This window comes from Octodon degus, unplaced genomic scaffold (assembly GCF_000260255.1).
Source record: "Octodon degus isolate 3935 unplaced genomic scaffold, OctDeg1.0 scaffold00071, whole genome shotgun sequence".
NCBI lineage: Eukaryota > Metazoa > Chordata > Mammalia > Rodentia > Octodontidae > Octodon > Octodon degus.
Genome location: NW_004524647.1, coordinates 4,433,928 through 4,450,233, shown reverse-complemented (window position 1 = coordinate 4,450,233; position 16,306 = coordinate 4,433,928). Strand labels below are relative to the sequence as shown.

The window sequence follows — 16,306 nt, the reverse complement described above, 5'->3', positions numbered from 1 at the left end:
ATCTTCACCAAACAAATGATTAGAAATGGTTGGAGTGTTTCATAATAGCAACCCCTATCTGTACATTTCTGCATAGGATGCATTCTCATAAATTGCCTTTTGGTCCTCCAGTTAATGAAAAGACCACTATAGGTATGAGTATATCACTTGGTAGTGGCCAAATGTGTAAAAATCACCCTAGCCCTAGAAATAGCCTCAATCACATCTATTGCACATATTACTTGACAATTAGCATAATGATTTCACATGTGGTGCTGGTATATTGAGACATTTTTAAGCATCATATCTTTGTCAGCAGCTAATATAGGCAATGGTAATAAGGGACATTCTGCCTAGGGAACCTGGTTTCCAAGTATTCCATGGCACACCTCTATCAGCATCCAATGCTGACACTGTTGAGCTATTTAACCAATGAAACTTCTAAGCAGCTGTAGGTTCTCTTTCTCTTATTGCCCTAAGTTTCCCATATCTAATCAGTACTGGATATAGATATAAATGAAGAATATCATCAGTAACCTGGCAAGCTCTTACCTCTTCCCCTTAATCTTCAAGTTATCCTACCACTGACATTTCCAGATTCACCTTCTCAAGGTATGAGGCCTGGATTTTGTATTTGCTCATAGGTTCAAAGCCTCAATGGCTTCCAACACTCTGTCAAGAATGATCAAATTCGTTCTATTGCAATTTCATGCATCCACAGTGAAAGATAACTAGATAGATAGATAGATAGATAGATAGATAGATAGATAGATAGATGCAGTTTTATGAGCTCATACTTTTCTTTTCTTTATTTTTAGTACAGGGTATCACTACATAGGTTAGACTTGTAGTGATCTTCCTGATATCAGCCTCCCACACACTGGGATTACAGACACACGCCACCATGCCCAGTCTCAATTGCCATCTCAGCTTGCCCCATGGGTGGGGTTGGCATGGCATGCAGGGGATTGAACCTTGGTCCCTGCTCCTGCCTAAGCAGGCACTTTAGTCCACTGAGCTATCTAGCTGGCCCTGGTCCTTTCTTTTCAATTCATTCTTCCTTCTATTTTCTTCTACATGTAAGAAATTACTGTTCTCCTTCTGTTTAAATCAATACCTCTGATAATAGAAATTTAAGCAAATTCAATATTATTTTCATCTTTCACAATTACTTGTACAAAAGCTACCAGTGATATATCTAAATGCCATCTCCAAAGATACTTTTTACCTCTGAATTTTAACATGCTCTGAATATCCCCATAGTAAATATATGCTTTGGATTTTGGTGTTTTTTTTTTTTTTTTTTTTTTTTGCCTTCCAGGTAATACTACTTCAGAACATATGCTTTCTAAGGGTTAGGATTTTTCACATGCATTCTCATTTGTTCCTTCAAGATCTGACCTTATATTAACTAACTTCTTGCAATGAATCAACAAACACAGCCACTCCACATTCCGCCTCATTCCTCACTGGAATACAGTTACATTCTTTTTTGGATCCCAGAGGCAGCAGAGTCCATCCTGCAGCGCTTCCTGTTATTATTCACTCCACTTCTCCGTAAAAACACATCAAAGTGAGCAGTTTCTCTGAATGTACTTACAGGGCTGAGGAAATTTTGTCTCCTTGGCACCTGTCACACAGGCACCCCACTGACTGAGCTGGGAAACAAAGTGCCTAGTTAAAAGAACATTCACAGACTCCCTCAGAAGAAATTTAAGCAGTCCACTGAATTTTTCAATCATAAAATTGTTTTATCTATAATTTTCAGATTAAATTTGGGCAATAATCATATATAAAAAAGTAAGAAACAAATATGCTAGCAATTTCTCTGTTGTGAAAAATACGTTAGAAGAAAAAAAGCTGAGTACCTGAAAACAGGTCGTGAGACAGGATTGTGGGATTGCTTTGCATGACAACCCTCTCCTGGATCCTTATCCAATCAGGATAGACATGTGGTCCTTATTGTCAAAGATCAATCAGGGGCTAGGAAGACCAAAGATGTGTCCTTCAGGACACAGCCAAGTAATGTTTAAAATATGTAACCGTATGGATAAATGACTCTAGTTACAAGGATACGTGGTTGTTCATTGCCCCTCACTACCCAAAACTGCAACTCACTTATCTTGAATCAGACTATTTTGGACAAGTAAAGTCTTCTCTTTCCCCAGAAGAACACTGCAATCTGTCACCTGTGAAATGTAGAACAGATGCAGCCGTTGTTGGAAAATTGATGTTTTCTACTGAATTACAATCCAAAGAAACTTCAAGATGCTGTTGAGTATTTTCTCTTCCTTCTAGTCTCATTTGAAGAACTGACATTTTCAACAAATAATATATGCCTATTGTCTGTTATTTAAAAGGAGGGAGACTACTTTTCCCTGAACATCTGCTGTCTAACAATCACTTTGGGAAATAGGTTGCTTTGTCCCCATTACACAGATGAAAAACAACTCTTCACTTACCCTTTTCTATCTGCCTGTCACAGATATTTAATAGGAAAGAATAATAACATTCATCAATCTTATTATAAATACATAGTAGCCACATGACAGGTGGTAAAGATCAAAATCTTTTCCTTTAAGCCTCTGACTCAATTATTTTTTTCTATTCTTTTCATCCATTTGTCTATAATATTTGAAGGTCAAGGGTAACACCTTCTCTATATAAAATCTCCTTCTCTATATATTAAATTCATGGTGAATACATACCAGTGGTGGCCAACCTGCAGTATGTGTGGTGATCAGGCTTTGTATTATTGAAAGCTCCAAGAGATTTGCTATCACTTCTATAGACAATCACTATGAGAATAATTCACTGCTTGGTACTCAGAATAAAGAGATAATAGAGATAGTGTTTCCTGTTAGCATTAAAAAGTATAACTCACCTTCAGTTGCTCCCAAGAGTCCAGAAGTGGTTCAGAGACACAGAAAAGAATTAAGGCTATTTCTGCTTAGGGAGGATTTAGAGAGAGTTGGCCCCTGCATAGACCTGAATGAATCCAAAGGGAAGTCCTGCTTAGTTGAGTCACAGCTCAGCTCTTCCTCTTTGCATTTTTATTGCCTTTTCTAGCTTCTAATGAGAGGTAATTGTTCCTTCTCTAAGCTTTCCATCTCATGGTTTTATAGTCACACAGCACAATCCTGTGAAAATTGAAGTACTACAAGTGAATAACTGATTCTTCAAGAACCAGGTTTTCTGACAAGACAATAACTCTTCACCTACCTTTTTTTCTGCTTGTCTCAGGTATTTGCTAGGACAGAATAATAAAATTTATGTATCTTATTATAAATACATAGTAGCAATATGACAGGTGGTAAATCAATGTTCCAGGAACAAATTTCAAGTAACAGACTCAATGGTACACTTCCAATACTAATAAAGTTGGATGAAAACCTCAGAATTTCAAGTGGGACAGGGCTGATTGCTGCATGGGTATTGATACAGCTTCAGTGGTTTCTGGCTTTTCTTGAGGATAAAGAAGAGCAGAACTCTGAAACCAAAGCTGCTTGTGCTTTTTTGGCATGCCAAGCTCTGTAGGCACGTGAGTGGAAAAACCTGTGCATAACCAAACCTGCTTCATTGGGCAGATCACTGCCAAGGGATTCCAGACTTGCCCAACTACAGAGGAATGGAATGACTAGGTTGGGCTACATAGAAATGGAATCCAAAGTGAAATTCATCAGCAAGTGATTTTTAAGGAAGTACTTTTACAAGGAACAAGTAAAGAAAAGGGAGAAGCAAAGAAGGGGAGGAAGCCAAGCAAAACTCTTTTAAGGGAAACTAAGTTTTCTCCCACATTCTGGAATGTGAGTTCTGTTACAGGAAGTCGTGGCACCAGGAAAATGCAAAGAATCAGAGATGAGGTTTACATATCTCTGTAGCTAGTAAGTTATTCAGGATAAAAGGAATAGAAATTTCCACACACTTTGGCTCTCTTTGACAGGTGGTAAAGATCAAATCTCTCCCTTTCAGTTTCTACCACCTCCCTTCATGGGACAGTAGACATATCCACATTAGGAAAGAGATATTATCAGATGTGCCTTGAGGACTATAATGTTAAGTGAGGAAAAATAAAAGTCAGAAAATAAGAAGAAAAAAGAGAAAAACATTAGTGTAATTCAGCATAGACAATATATCTAAAATTGAACCTTAATTTAGTGTGATTCCTGATGTATTTTATATGTTTTGGGCCTGTTAATTTGGTTATTCATCTGTACTTATGATAATTAACTTTATAAGGACCTGTATGATAAGTAAATGAATCTGACACTGGCATAAAGGAGGAAAAGGAATGTGGAAAATTAATTGAGATGTATTACAGGCATGTCTCAGTTCCTCACAGTGAATATAATCATTATGTACTGCAAACATGTACTAATAAAGGTAAGAAAATGGGTATCATATTGAGAAGGTAATGGGCCCCATGCACACCACCATGGAGTGAGCATTCCCTAGTTCAGCCACTATTTCAAAGTATATTTATTGTAATGAAAATATGATTTTTGCACAAAGAAATTGCTTCATTGGGAGAGTTACAGAGGAAGACACAAATGGAAAGGGACAGACATCTTAGGGTGACTCTAGGCACAAAGGAGGTAATTATACATGGAAGGGAAGAATCAAGCATGGCCAGGATGCATCCCACTGAGACAGGCAAAGTGCTGGGGATGGCCCAGGAGCAAGGGGAGAAGAGACAGAAGTAGGCAGCAAACATAGCATCTAAAATGTGTCCATCTAAGTGAATGAACTCCAGACTTAGGTACTAAGCTAAAGAATCAGGCAAAAAAGTAGATAAGCCACAATTTTATGCAAAACACAAAATTTAAACAAGCCAACCTATTCTACTCAAAGTTAAGATAACTGTTTCCCCTTTTATAAGATATGCCAAGACCTGGAAAGGACAATGGTACTCTTCTAGAAATGTCCTGTTTCTTAATTGAGGTTCTGGCTGCATGAATTTGTTCTGTTTATGAACTTTCAGCTTCATTACACTTAATGTACCCATTATACATTGGGTATAATGTGTAATATTCTTAAGTATAATCTTAAGAATACATTTACAATACCTAGTATAGTCTTAGGAATACATCTATAATATTGTTATGAATTTCAAAATAATTGCAGATCACAGTGTCTGATATAAATTTCCAAACATTACACAAATCCAGTGCTTCATAATTACAAATTCATACATGTTTTCAAGCTTATAGGATTTTGATATTTTTGCATTTTTATTTCTGTCTTTCAAACTATGCATGGAGCAAAGTCAGTGAAGATGCTCTTGGGGTGGTGGCAGTAAAGGAAAACTGCAGCAAATGGAAGGTGGACAACTGCTTCATCCTACAGTGAGTGAACCTCAGTCTGTGAAGGCTCCTGTGGGCCTGATTTTAGAGGATGTTGTGTAGCTACATTCTTTTTACCATGAACTATCAGGGAGAGCTAAAGGCACTAGATGCTCTTGGCCAGCTTACTGGATCAAGACCTGGACTCGAGGTCTAACTTGTCAGAGAGGCACAAAGTCTCCCCGCTACCATGTTTATAAACTTGGCTTGGCCCAAGGTTCATCTTTGCATCATAAGCTGGGTCAGACTCTCAGAATGCAGCACAATTGTCACTGTATTTTCTCTATGCAGTATATCATTTACTGCTAAACAAAACTTTTCACCATTTTGACGGAAAATTATTTCCAATGCAAAGAATAAGAACTCCCTAACTTAGTCTTCTACATGTACACAAAGAATTTTAGGAATATAGAAAGCTTCATGGACCTGAGCAGTTAGAGAATCCAGAGAACACACTGAGGTGGAGGAGCGGTGGCAGCTCGACCTGTGCACAGCTACACGCTCCTTCCTTCCTACCCCACCACAACCCAGCCTGCTCACCACCTGTAGAAAGTGGTGAAAGAAACCACTTATTACGATGTACTTGGGGTCAAATTCAATGCTACTCAAGGAGAACTAAAAACGGCTTACAGGAAACTGGCTTTCAAGTACCATCCTGATAAGAATCTAAATGAAGACAAAAAGTTTAAACAGATTTCTTGAGCTTATGAAGTGCTCTCTGATGCCAAGAAAAGGGAATTATATGACAAACGAGGAGAACAGGCAATTAAGGAGGGTGGGGCAGGTGGTAGTTTTAGTTCCCCCATGAATATCTTTGATATGCTTTGGAGGAGGAGGAAGGATGCAGAGAGAAAGGAGAGGTAAAAATGTGGTGCGTCAGCTCTGTTTCCTTAGAAGATTTATATAAGGGTGCCACAAGGCAATTTGCTCTGCAAAAGAATGTGATTTGTGACAAATGTGAAGGCTGAGGTGGTAAGAAAGGAGTCATGGAGTGCTGTCCTAACTGCCAAGATACTGGAATGCAAATAAGAATTCATCAGATAGGACCTGGAATGGTTCAGCAAATTCAGTCTGTGTGTATGGAGTGCCAGGGCCATGGAAAAGGTATCAGCCTTAAAGACAGATGTAAGAGCTGTAATGGAAGGAAGATAGTTAGAGAAAGGAAGATTCTAGAAGTTCATATTGACAAAGGCATGAAAGATGGCAAGAAGATAGCATTCCATGGTGAAGGAGACCAAGAACCAGAGCTGGAGCTAGGAGATATTATCATCGTGTTAGATCAGAAGGACCATCTTTTCATGCGTATGGGTATCCAGCTAGTTGAAGCACTGTGTGGCTTCCAAAAGTCAATATCCACTCTTGAGAACGAAACAATAGTCATTATCTCTCATCCAGGTCAAACTATCAAGCGCGGAGCCATCAAGTACGTTCTAAAGGGAGGCATTTATTTATCATAGCCAGTTTACCATAGACCATATGAAAAAGGTCATCTAATCACTGAATTTAAGATAAACTTACCTGAAAATGGCTTTCTCTCACCCCATAAACTCTCATTGCTAGAAAAACTTTTACTTGAGATGTGATGCTTGTGCATTCTACTGCCTCAACTATTACCTGAAGATGACATAAAATATAATTTAGCCTGTGATAACAGTGATAGAATTGATACCTTTCTAAGGAAGGTGTTTATCATAATGGTGCTTCTTAGGGGCTGCATTTTTAGGATTGCAGTAAATTCTGCTGTGCATTCTTTTTCAATATATATATATTAAACTGTTGACCTCTCCTAGTTCCTTTGTTTTTCCCTTTTCTTTGGACCATGCTAAGTGCTTGAGTTGTGACTTCAGAGCTGGGTCACTTTGAAATTAAAGTGAAGATACTACATGGAAAGGTAATTTGCATGTGTATTATAAGAAGGTGCTCCATGGGTATGTTACAGGCTTACTTTAAACCATTTGACTTAATGCTCCAAAGTAACTGTAATTTAATGGTAGCAGTATAACAAATAAGGATGAAAAGCTTTACTTGTATGTTTAAAAAAGTCATATGTTCACATGCTTATTCTGGGTACTAGAATTTAAGCAATTGTTAAAATGTATGAATGACTTCTTAATATACTAATTACAAAGCAAAAAAAAGAATCCACTTACTTGTATGTATGTCATTTTCCTTATTTATAAAGTGGGGTTTTACATAAATGAGATGGTATGTGGGCTCTATTATGGACTTTGTTATCATTATTATTCATGCTATTATTAACATTTTACCATTAGCTGCAAAATTTTCTAGGTGCATAGTACATACAAAGTACTTCTTATATTCAATAAAATAACCTTTAATTTATGTTTAAACATTTAAAACAATGAGTTAAACCTTAACTTTAAGATTAAAGAAACTAAAATTTAGAAGTAGTTTACTTAAAAATCATATGGAAAAGAAGGAAAACTGCAAATAAAGCTATAGTAAATGGGGAGAGGAGGAAGAATTGAGGGAGAGTAGCAGAGTATGAAAAAAAAAAGAAACAATCTTATACAGGGGTGCAAATTCTCTGTGATGAATACCATCATTATATATACCTGAAATGTACCAATAAAAACTGATTGAAAGAAAAGATAGTATCTTATCTTTCATGAAATGTATATATTTCATGTAAAAAAAGATTGAACCCGCTCAATCAAATAATATGAGCTTAATTCCAACTTGTACTTAATGCCTTTTGTTTTCCAATTTCAATATCTACCATAATGACGTAAGTAGATTAGATCAATTAGGGAACTAGGCTGGGAAATGTCTGAATGTGCACTGTGGCCCTGTCCTTACAGTCTCTGCCTCTCAAAAATTAAAGATTTCTGACAGTTTGTCCACTTTAAGGTGGCATGGTGCTGATCAATCCTGACAAAGCACATCAGCCATCTATTGACAAATAGCCTAGTACCATCAGCGGCATCGCCGTGGGGGCACATCTCAGCAGCCAGAAGCCACTTCGCAGTCTTCTGGATAATCATGTCTCCTAGCAGTATATCAGTGACTGAAATGAGATGTATTTCTGGCTAAAGAAAACTGAGTTAGTATTTAAAGAAACATATGAATTAATTCGGAATTATGAACAAAAAGAATAATAGTGATCAAAGACAGAGTACAAGCAGAATATATTACTAAATTTTTTTAATTTAAATTAGAGAAACCCAGGCAGCTATAATTGGGCCCAGATGAGGACATAGGAGTAGGGGTTATTTGGCTCCAGGCTGCCTCCTGCTCCGTGCCCTCATGTTCCCAAGTTGGTCCAAAATGATTTATGTGGCATCTCTATACAAAGAAAGATCTTTTGACCTTAAATTCCCCGAAATGAGAGGAAAAAGAGGGTCAAAACCAGAAGCAGCAGAAAATTAAATTTGTTCCATTGAGAATTCATAAATACAAAAGGAAAAACATCATGATATTTCAAGAAATCATTAATGACTGCCTTTCCTGTACTACTGAACCAGGCAGTGGGATATAAATGTGGATGAGGTTGGATCCAAAGCTTCTGAAGACTCAGTGTACTGAGAAGCTGATAATTAATTAAGTGCTAATCTAATGAGGAGAAGCAGAGAGGGTAAAACTGCAAGAGCTTTATACAAAATGCATCCCACAGTTTATATTTGTACATTTAATCCTAACACTTGACTGCCACAGATGTCTTTGAGATTCTAATGAGAGCACTGATCCTTCTCAGAACTATATACTTGTGCACACTAACACATATGTATTTAAAGGCAGGACCTAGCTGAAACCTAGATCAAGAAGATGTGCTTCAGTAAAAATAGATGTTTGTTTGGACTCAGAAGCTGCAGTTTTCCATTTATCATTCTTGATTAAAATCAGTTGAAGAGAATGGCGCATGTGATTGGGTGACCCTACGAAAGCCCGGAGGTGCTGAGGCTGAACCAGAGACTCAAAGTAGATTAAGAGTTAACAGAAGGAGTAAAATGAATTTAAATATTAAATTGAATGCACATATTATATGTTTAAATCCATTTTCTTTTAAAAATCAGGAAGCATTTGTAAATAGCCAGTAATAAAAATATAAAAATATTTCATAAAAATATGAAAATATAAGGAATACATTTCATGAAATGTATTCATAAAAATGTAAAATTGTAAGGACAAAGCAACAAAAAAGTATTCATAATTCAATTTGTATAAAAAGAAAGGTAAGTGTATTTTATAAGTATGATGACACACACATATATGTTGAATTTGTTTATGAAATATGTTCAAGAAAATTCATAGCAATTACTACAGCAGAGAGGGAGGTGACAGAACAGTTCACATCTTTCACTATTTTAATATGTTTGAATAATTATCAAGACTATGGGGTATCTGAGGCCAGGAGAAAGACAATGGACATTACTCTTCTTTCTGATGTACAAAGAATAAACCCATGCTCTCACTTAAGCCATTCATTGTGAAAGACATAAATGTGCATTAGGGCACAAGTTGAGTGCTTCATGCTTCCGGGGAATTGTCCCTAAACCAAGGGCTTAACACCACTGCCTCCAGGAGAAACTAGCGAGGCAGAGCAGAGAGGAGAAGGGAGCCACTAGAGACAAGGGGAGGATGCCAAATGGGAAGCCTAATACTGGCAGTCTCGAGCTCTGTCTGATTTTGCAGGAAACTCAGGACTGCAAATTTCACCTCCATGTGCTATGTATGGAGGCTGGAGAGCTTTACTTTTTCATTTTGATGTCGGTCTGTACCTGAGTGGAGGAGAGAGATGAATTATTAGATATTCCGAGTGCTCTTGTAGTCACATGGCTCCAGTATCCCTGGCAATCCTTAGAAGGCTGCAGATATGAGCTGTTGCAACAAAGAACCTGAGATTTGTGCACAGATGACAAAAAGGATCTTCTGGGACTTAGATGAGGCACGAACCGCACCCATACTCAGTGGATTATTATTTTCATGCATTCAATACATATTTACAGGGTCTAGAACTGAATTCTTCAGACTGGTAGCCACTGCTCACATGTGGCAACTGAATATTTGGGTTTTTTGTGTTTTAGGGAAGGGTCTACAGGGTGTTTAGGGTCTCACTACTAGATCGGACTCGAAGTGATTCACCTGTTTACAGCCTCCCAAGAGCTGGATTACAGGCGCATGCCACCACACCCAGTCTCAATTGCCATCACAGTGTGCCCTGGGGGCAGGGGTGGCAAGGCAGGCCCGGGGATTGAACCGCAGGCCCCTTCTCCTACTTGCAGGCCCTTTTATCTGCCAAGCTATTTGGCTGGCCCTGAATATTTGGAAAGGGGCCAGTTCAAAAACAAATGTGCTGTCATGTATAATAAATACTGATTCTGAAGTTTTAATTAGAAAGAATACAAACCAGTAATCTTTTTTATACTAAAGACATCTTGAAAAGATATCACTTATATATTGCAGATTAAATAAAATTCATTTTTAAACATTAAGTTTCATATTGACTGAGAAGGTATACTTTATATTTCCCTGAATATCTTTCAGATTCATTTCTACCAGTAAAGTCCAAGCAACTTGGAAAACCAAGTTTTCTCTTAAAAAGAAAACTTTTCTTTTTTATTTTTTTCTCTACTTTTCTTTAAAACTTTAAATTACATACATGGTTCATATTAAACTTTTTATCTATAATATATCTGACTCTGTAATAATTGATGGGCAACACTGCAGTGAGCCAAAGGGGAAATGGTCCCGGTCTCCAGGATGCTCACAGTCTGATGCTGGTTCACAGAAAAGTACAGGCAGAGATGCAGCTATCATTTAGCATATGGTGATGGAGATAATAGGGAAATTATTAATGATAAGGCTATGAGATAGTAATCAACAAGGGCAAGGTCCGCATCAAAGAAATTCAGCAGGAGAAGCCTCTCTAAAGAAGTCTTTTAAACCTTTAGAATGAGATAGAAAGTGAACTGTGACTGGGAGTGGAGACAGCTGAGGAGAAACAGGCATTAAAACATTTTGATTATTCTAAGCCAGAGGACATCAGGTGGTAGAGAAATAAGAACCTAGGCACTGCTTAAATTTTTTTTTATTATAGTACAGGTGGTGAAAAAAATTTTATTATAGTACAGGTGGTGAAAATAACATAAAATTCATCTTGACTGTAGACATCTACCTTGGCACATATTGTTGGATTCTAGAAAAAAATGATCATGTTTGAAGGAGATTGATTCAAAAAAATTTTTTTCTTTCCTTTTGTAACATTCAGGTTCACTTCAGCCAGTAATGTCTAAATAACTTGGAAAGCCAAAACGTAGTTGCAGAAGACAGAATTCCTGTGTAATAAAATGAAAAGTCTAAATTATCAGAATCTACCTTAACACATCTGCAAGAGATTATTTATTTTTCATGGTTGGTAATTTTTTTTTTTTTTGGTGGAACTGGAGATTGAACTCAGGCCCTTGTGCTTGCCAGGGAAGCGTTTAATCTACTGAGCCATCTCCCTGGCCCCCATGGTTGGTAATTTTGAAGGGATGCTAACTAATCATTGTAAACATGTAAGAGTCTTAAATTGATTCTAAGGAAAAATAGCAATGCAAAAATAATCTTTCTGTAATGAGATTAATTTCTAACACTCAGAAGGTTAAGACATGATCTCTTAACATGAAAACTTGCTCAGGAAAACATATTTTTGGCATATTCTACTAAAATTTACATAGATATTTTATAAAACTCTTTCCTAAATAAAGAACTATAGTTTCTTCATATCATTCTACCTAATTATTACTAATACTACCTCAAATAGTCATTTTTTTATAAACTACTCTATTTCATATTTCAGTGGAAATGTGTGGAAATAGAGATATGAGCGGTTTAACAGTTTCCATTCTGACTCAGAAAATTGTTACAACTTCAGAGTTGGTACCCCATGGCACATTTAAAATTAAAATCCCAAGGACAGAGAAATTCTTCAGGATTTATACTTTCTCCTCAGTGAGAGACAGGTAAGCAGAATTCCTTCTTATAAGAAAATATATGGGGGTCTGGCACATTTAAAAGTGATTTTCAGTAATATGCATTTTTTTATCATGTGGTCTATTTTATTCAAAAATATTTAATGAGTCGAGGTCCTTTGTCAGTTGCTGTAGTTATGGACGAGCTGTCCCTGTGACCCCTGAGCTGCACAGCAAGCTCTGGCAGAACACACAGTGACATCCTGTGCTGAGTGCTCCAGGGGAGGCATCTCAGGGATGCCTAGGGAGGAATGTGGGAAGACTTCTATCTCTGAAAGAAGCAAATCAGGAAAGGCTTTCATGAGAAAGTGAGACTTACTTAGGCCATGAAAGAAAACTAAAGCTTTTATAAATGCGAGTAAAAGAAAAGCATTCTGGAAAAGCAAATATTGTGACAAAAGCCACAGAAGCATGACACTGTCTAGAAGAGTCATTCCCTATTAAGCATGGACCTTGGCAAGTAGTTCTGTGTGCCGAGAGCCTTGGAGTAAGAAAAGAGGCAGCCAGCTTTGCATCAGAACGCTGTAATGACACATTCAAAATTTGGTATTTACTTCTTTTTTATCTTTTTCATTTCAAAATGAAAGTGTAGATTTCAGTGCCATTTCCTCAATCATATCATACACAGAGCAAACAAGTAGCAGAAATTTTTTTTAAGCTTTTTGATCCCTGGCTCCATCCATAGCAATCTGCAAACTTTGTATTATTTTTTCTCTCTGCTCTTTCATTAGAACTATTATTGATTTATGAGCAGTTTTAATGTGGCTCTTTCAGGCATTCTGAATCACTCTGACAGCAGCTCTGTAAATAGATCAATTTCTGCCTTTAAAATTTGATGTCTCCTAGCAAACAAACCATTATTTTGGCCAAAGCCAGGTAGAAGAATTCTTCACGTTTGGCAATGTATCACTAAATTAGTCTCTGAAGGACTGAAGTAATATCATAGTTACAGCAAGTGAAAGTAATTGAGCATGTTGGACTTCATTAAAGGTTACTTGTTTACTGAAGTAGCTGTGCAGTAAACAAAGGGATGGGATTATTCTGTAGTCTGTGCATAACTGTGTCAACTACTGCCTGAATTTAAGGAGAAAAAAAAAGGGTAGTGATCACTGTCCTCATAAATCACTCACAGCTTCAAGTTTCAGCAACCTATGATGAACAATTGTGTGAATATGTAAAAGGTACTGTATCTGACAGTTTATTTAGCTTATAAATAGGCTACTATCAGGGGACAGAGACATTAACTCACCATATGTGTTGATGAGAACAAATCTCCTTCACTACTGTGCCTCTCAGCTGATTTTCTCTTACTGTTACTTTTCCTTCCTCATTTTTAGAAACTTATTTTATTGAAGACCAAAGACTAGCTCTGAAAATGGCTTTTAGTCCCACCTGTCTTTCTGCTGTGGGTTTTTTTTTTGTTTTGTTTTGTTTTGTTTTGTTTTTTGCAGAACAGGGGATTGAACAAAGGCCCTTGTGCTTGCCAGGGAAGCGCTTATTCTACTGAGCCTTCTCTCCGGCCCCTCTGCTCTGAGTTATTAAGATTTGGGAAAAAGTGCTAAGCCTCATAGGTAAAGGTCCTACACCTTACACAGATGACTATCATGAAATTAGTTTTTTTGTGACAAAGGGAGAGACATTCTCCTATCCCTCCCTTCTGCCCTCAAGAGGGCAAACATCACCAAATGTCTGGTGTCTTAAATGGAAATAAGGGGGACTACTAGTCTTTTGGAGGTAGGATAATTACAGCTCAGGTAATTTCACTGGTAAAACAAAATGTGGTTTTGAGGACCCTTACAAGTTTGATGACAACTTTGGGTTAAACAGATTATTAAAGGAGCTATAAACCACAGCTTCTTGGCACCTAGAGAGCTATTCCTGTTGCCAAGGTTTCTTTCAGAGCACATCACCAGGCTGGCAATTGAATTCTATCACCAGAGTTACATTTAGTGGTGTGAAGAAAAAAAATCAATAGCTGGTATGGTCCTAGGATTCAAAGGACCATGGGGCAAAGAGAGCACAAGCACCGGAGAGGACAGACAGCCCAGCCACGCCCCTTACGTCCTCCAACCAGTTGCTGCCGGCACTGGAGGGATGAGGACTGAGAATCACCTTTGCTATAGTGGCAAAATAGGCAAGGTTTGACAGAGATACCTTCTGCTCTTTCGCTGCTTTTCAGAATGAGACTCTCCTTGTTGATTTTGACTTCCAACCCCTTGATTACATAGCTAAAATGTCTTCAGTCTAGAGACTCCAAAGGTACATCACCTGATATTTTCCTACCTCTTGCATAGTCCGGGTAACCCCTGAAAAATGGAGGGAAAGTGTTACTGGAGAAAAGTAAAAATTACACCGCCATCCTTCAGTTAGACCTATTCTGTAAAATAGAAGAAAAATAATCGGGTGTCTCTTTATCCAGACATTTTTTTTGTTTTGAGAGACAGGACCTCAAACTTGTTTTTGTTGTTGTTATTTGTCTGTTTGTATTTTAGTACAGGCTCTACAGAGTATCACTACACAGATCAGACTCATAGTGATTCTCCTGTTTCCAGCCTCCCAAGTGTTGAGATTACAGGAGCGTGACACCACGCCCAGTCTCAATCGCCTTCTCAGTACACCCCGTGGGCGGGGCCAGCCTGGCACATCAGGATTGAACCCCAGTCCCTGTGCCTGCCTCCGCAGGCACTTTAGTCTGCTGAGCTATCTGGCCAGCCCTTCAAACTTGGTTTTAAAATAAGAAGGGATAGCAAACAAATGTCCCTTCTTGCAATATACCAATTTTCTTCTTTGCTGCCTCTAACTCTTCTTAATTATGAATCCATAGTACCAACAGGAAAAAGAAACTGGAAGTGGCTGAAGACAGCAAAAAGTACAAATATGACTTACATAATAAGGAATGCTAACTAATGACCTTCCAGAAAAGTTCTAACTTATTAGTCTATTCGTAGTTATAAACCTAAAAATACAAAAACAATTATTATAATTCAGCATGGTAAAAGCATCCAAAAGGGCACTTTTATTAAATGTGAATAATTTACTTGTTCTACATGTTTTTTGTCTGCTCATGTACCTATTCATCTCTTTTTGCAACTGGTTAAAGCACCTGCATCACTTTCACTAAGATTTTTCCGGAATTTTCATAAATTTTATTTTTTGTTTTTGTTTTTGCCCTTGCAAATTTCTCTTTCTGCTTGGGGTTTTCACAAAAATCAGATTGTGTGGGCTTGCAAGGCAGCCAAATTCTCTTAAAGCACTGCAGGCTGGCAGTCTTGAGCCTTGCAAGGAAGGGGCTTGCAGGTGGAAGCCTTGAGGTTTGGTAACATGCCGCACATGATTCAGGTAAGGTGTGTGTTTCTGCATTTTAATTTTCAGGTATAATCTCTGTTTAAAATGACTTAGATGGGCCCTCATGATTTTAGCTCAAATATTTTTTATTCACCTGCCTTCAGAAGGAGTTAATTTAACTCAGTTGGTAAAATAAGAACAACAAAGTCTTTATAATGGTAATAAGTTTTTAACCAAGATATTAGCTAATCAAAATAATATCTTAAAAATTGGTTTTATAAATACACCATTTATTATTTTTACATATAATTCCTTAAGATTTTCCTTAAAGATAACGTATACTTTAACAATGTTAACTGTGTTATGCTTTGGTTCTCATGAGCCATCTAAAATAATTGTTTGATAATTAAATAATTGTTAGACGATTAAATTGTTAGATTATTATATGAATAAAATAATTGTTAGATGATTAAATATACATAGAATTAATAATTATAAATGTTATAGGTATTATAATAACCAGTAGATGTTATAACAACATCTAAGTTATCAATTGCTAAATATAACTTTAAGTATTCTTGGCTTCTTAAGGCTTATAAAAATAATGTATTGGGTTTATTAAATATATTAATATATCTATAAATCTTGGAGATTGCTTTCTTAAATTGACTAAATTAAATTTCTAGTATCTAATATTATGTATATATTATTTTTTTAATTCCTCTA

The 16,306-nt window shown here is 37.0% G+C and overlaps 1 pseudogene; it reads left to right on the top strand.

Annotated features, from left to right (window-relative positions):
• The first annotated feature begins 4,302 nt into the window (after positions 1 to 4,302).
• On the top strand, positions 4,303 to 6,904 carry LOC101582322 (annotated as a pseudogene).
• The last annotated feature ends 9,402 nt before the right edge of the window (positions 6,905 to 16,306 follow it).